We start from the raw sequence: 5,310 nt of genomic DNA, 5'->3' as shown, positions 1-5,310 counted from the left end.
AACATAACAAAATATATTAAAAAATATTCATACTTATTATTATAAATTAACATGGAAACATAAAAATAAAAAGGGGATTTATAGTATACAGATGTGAGGATATAGATATTCCTCTTGAGACTATGTAGTCCTGACAGGTGTTCACGGAAAACGGTGTAACGTGAAGCCACCATGTAGCCGATTAGCTGATGCGCGGGAAGGGAATTGGCTCCGTTTGGGTAGAAGTAGCTGCGGCAGGATGTGGAGCATTGGGCCGTGGTTGGATGGGCTCCATGTGTGGCCTTGGATATGGGTGGGCCGTGGGGTCATCATGTTTGAAAGGGTGGCATGAGTTACAAGCATACTGGAACATTAATTAATTCTGTGTTGTTTGAAGGTTGACCAAAAAAAGAAAACGTTGTATGACCCAAATAAAGTCGAACAAAATTAAGGAAGTGAAAGAAGAAATGCATTCACACTAAATTTTTGCTGAACATTGAAGATTTAGGGTGTGTTTGGGAACTCGTTCGAAAAGAAGAAGCACGTTTAGATTTTTTGAAAGTTTTATTTTTGGTTTGGCAAATTCTTTTTCATGAACGCAGAAGTGATTTTGCTACTAAAATCAACGTTTACAAGAAGCAACTATTTTTAGCTTCTGCGTTTTCGTAACGAGTTTTTAGCCATGGATACTAACCATTTATTTATCTTTTACCAACTTTATCCTTCATGTATGTTATTATATTATTTATAAAATTCTTTTTATTTCTATTTATATGAGCTCTATTTTTTTATTATTTATTATTCTTATTTTTTTTAACTGTTTGTTTGATATTATACACTTTTATAATTGTGATTTTTGTGTATTATGTTTGTTATTATCTTTTTATAATATGATTTATTGATTCTATTAGGTAAAGTAAATTAAACAAAAAATTAACTATAAATAATAATAATAATAATAAATTATAGCATACTAAAAAAGAGTACTAAAAATACTAAAAATATACTATATAAAAAGATCATAAAATATTTTCAGATTTGTTTCAATTACTATAAAATTAAAATTTAATTTTTTATTATTTTTAGTACTCTCTTTTATAATTGTAATTCTCATATACTATGTTTTAGTGTAATTTTTTATAACATAGATTATGATTCTATTAAAAAAATAAATTAAATAAAAAATTAATCATAGATAATAATAAAATCATAAACGTTGGATTCCAAATTAATATTAAGAATAAGATTATTGAGAGTACTAGAATAAGAGTACGATGTAAAAAAATACTAAAATAACATTCTTAGTTAATACTTAAAAAAATGTAACATATTTGATTAAATATTCTTTTATATATTTATAAAATTTATATTGTTTTATTTTTATTTAAAAATATATTTTATCTATTTTTATATGTTATTTTTATTTTAGTAAGTAAATATTAATTTTATTATAAAATTAATTAATAAGATCTATTTAAATATCTAAATTAGAATGATAGGATAATATAAAAAAATTATTGAAGTTGAGGTCTATTTTAGTAATTTTTTTTTATCTAAAAGTGATTTTGAATGGTATAAGCCAAATAACATTTATTTTACTATAATCAATTTTGATACGAAAATTACCAAACATAAATCACTTTAACACAAAGTTACTTTTTATCAAAATCAAGTTTGCAAAATCAATTTTACGCAAACTCCCATTTACAAACTGTAATCCAAACACACACTAACGTTGGTTTTGGTAGCAAAATTACTTCTACGTTCATGAAAAAAAATTTGCCAAACCAAAAGTTGAAGCTTTCAAAAAGTCTAAATGTGTTTTTTCTCTTCCAACGAGTTTTCCAAACACACCCTTAGTGTATGTTTGGAGTGCGGTTTGTCGAATTAGAGTTTGAATAAAAGTTTGGGTCAACATTAATAATTGTTTGGCAACTCTTTGCTAACATTGCTTTTGATGAAAAATATTGTTTGAATAATATTAGTAAAATCACTTTTAGGTAGATAATTACTTAGAAGGATGTGACGTTATAGTATGATGTTATTTTTTTATACATGTTAAAATTTTTTTTATACTTTTCTCTTATATGTTTTTTCTGAAGTATATTTTTAATACTATTAGTACTCCTTTTTAGTAAGTTATAGTATTTAAGTATTATTATTATTTATGGTTAATTTTTTTGCTTAATTTAATTGACCTAATGGGATTAATAAATTCTATTATAAAAAGATAATAATAAATATAATACACAAAGATTATAACTATAAAAAAATATAATGTCAAATAAAAAAATTAATAAAAAATATAAATAATAAATAATAAAAAAAGATTTCAGTTAGAGAAAAATAATAAGAATTCTATAAATAATGCAATATCTTGTATAAAGGAGAAAGTAGGGTATAACAAACATAAATGTTGAAGGTAGTGGTTAGACGCACGTTAGTGCAACGGAGAAGCTAGAAATTATTGCTTGTTGTAAAAGTGGTTTTATGAACAAAATCACTTTTCTGTTTGTAGAGAGAAAAATTAGCCAAACACAAAACATTACAAGAGAAATGGAACAAAAGTTGAACAACAATTTCTGAACTTCCGACGAAGAAGATGACGGAACATTTAGAATGTAAAAGGAAGAAGCGGAGGCGAAGAACCAAAAGCAGGGCCACTAAGTTAGATTCCGTGCCGAGAAGCCAGCGAAGAAAAAAACGACGTGCCGAGCTACCCGGGGAAGAGGAAGATGAAAATGACGTGCCAGCCAAGATTAAAACCACACGGGGAAGAGGTAGAAGCGGCGACGCTGAGGACCTGGGGACAGCGGCGGCGATGAAGGGGTAGGGTTTTCCTTTGCTATCAGAGTTGTCCAGTGCAGAGACAGCAGTTTTCCGTCGAGCGATTATGGGAGGAGGATCGGACCGCATGCATCGCCGGTATCCGGTTGAATCGATCTAACCGACTGGTCCGTTCCGGTTTTCAGAACCATGGCTCTCACTCCTTACCTTCAACCCTTAGCCATTCACCTTTAATGTAGAAGAGTGAAACTTCCAAGGTTGAATGACGTTCAACCCTAGCATTGTGTTGTTCTCCAACATAAAAAATGAGAGCTGCGATAATGGTAATATGATATGGTAGTAATTGATTGCGGTCGGAGTTGATAGAAGAACATAAAAGAGGAGAATAAAACAAGGCAACATCATAGTGACGGCAAGACAATAATAGTTATACATGTAAAAAAAATAATAAGAGAAAATAATAGTGTATAATATGATGAGATGATATAATCAAAATGGAAATTAATAATTTTAAAATAATAATAAAATTAAAGATGTTCAATATAAGGTTAAAGAAATAATTTTTTATCAATTAGAATAACTCTCCTTTAAATATATGAGAAAACTTTATATACATATAAGGAAAAATGATGATTGTGGAAGTCCGAGAATTTGGGTTTTTGAAATGAGCTTTATCTTTTTTCGCTATCACTATTAGAACCAGTTTTAATCCGCTCCTCATGCGTCTCTGACTCTTCCAAAAATATAACATCCATTGGGGTAAAATCGAGTTCTATTGACCATAGTTGTCAGAATCGAATCGGTGATCAAATTTACTAAGTTATTAGGTTACTGGATTATTGGTTCAACTGGTGGGTTACTGGTTGTACTGGTTAACCCGGTTTTATGTAAATAAAAAAATAAAATTAAAATTTAAAATACATATTTTTATTAATAATACTAGAATTGTGACAGCCTGGTGGTTATGACATGCTATTTTTTCCCTGAGGACAGGGGTTCGTAATCCACCCCACCCATTTTGACAAATTGTCACTTTCAGCGGTTCGATTGAATTGGTTTTTCCGATTCACACCGGTTCAATCTGAGTTTGACTGATTCTCATCGGTTTTCTACCTTGTTCGGTTCATTTAGCGGACCAGACTGGCTTAGGATCCGGTACACCAGTTTTTTGGTCGAACCAACCGGTCCAGTCCAGTTTTTACAACACTGCTAATGACAACTGTCAGGTCACCGATATGAATTCTTCGAATGCGTCTTAGGCTCGCACCTAAATAACAATGCACAGAATTACCGTCAATGTCCATCCGGTCAATGTAAAGCTCTAGCATTTGGTGCCCTATAATCTTACTATGACAATTAAACATAGCACATACCCTAATGGTCATTTTTTTTTTGTAAAATACTTTATATGGCATACTTTGTGTCAGTGTTATAAAAATTGAACCGTAGCGACTGGTTAGATGAAAAAACCGGTGAATCAGATTCTATTGTAGTAGTAGTAACAAATTTTATGTTTAGGGTTTGTTATTTTTAAAATTTGAGACTTGATTCTTCATACAATGTTAGTGAAGATATATATTCCAAATTTGAATTTTAAGTTTTTAATTATTTTATTTTTTTTGTTTACGTGAGACCGATTTTATCGTTTTAAGCAATGGTTTATCTGTTGAACCAATAAACCAATAAACCAACAGCTTGGCCGATTCGATCACGGATTCGGTTCTGAAGCGACTATGCTTTGACTTTCATCCAAAATAAACACCGATATCTTATTTTTTATATGTCTTATTCCTAATAAATTTTATATTCAACAAAATAAAACTTTTAAACTCAACCAAAAGGATTACAAAAATAGTTTCCTCTAAAATTAGTAAACATCCATGTTACCGATTTCCTTATCCACCTCTTTTTTTTTTTTCTATTTCTCTCTATCCTTCTCGGTCTATATATAATTTGTGATTCATATTTTATATTAGTCATTTGACTAATCAGAATGTATCAACGGATACTTTTATAGTTAATTAGAATGAATTATTTTACCCTAAAAAATTAACAAACTCCCACTTCTGTCATTCTTCTGCTTTATCTCTCTCTTCTCTCTGATTCTCTATTTTTCTCTACCTTTATGTTATATAGAGAATAAAGTTATATACGTAGTATAATTTATATAAAAAATTAATGACATACGTATTTCTTGTTTATTTATAAATATTTTTTGCTTATCTTATTATTATATTTTCAATTCCTCTCTTTTAACTATTTGTTACATATTAATGAAAAAAGAAAATACTAACATTATCGTTAGAAGTTAAAATCAAGATTCAATAATTTAAAATACAATTAAGTTATTTTATAACTATCAACAGAAATTATTCTTATGTTAATATGTTATTATAATGTTATATATCTGGAAAAAATATTATGTTAACTAATTCAATTACCAAAATATGTCCCATGACACTTTTATTAAAGATCAGATAAAATATTTTCCTATAAAAATTAGTAAACATATATCTAATAATTTGTTATCTATGTCTCCCATGT

Source organism: Arachis ipaensis, chromosome B07 (genome assembly GCF_000816755.2).
Source record: "Arachis ipaensis cultivar K30076 chromosome B07, Araip1.1, whole genome shotgun sequence".
Lineage (NCBI taxonomy): Eukaryota > Viridiplantae > Streptophyta > Magnoliopsida > Fabales > Fabaceae > Arachis > Arachis ipaensis.
Note: the sequence above shows the minus strand (reverse complement) of the source record.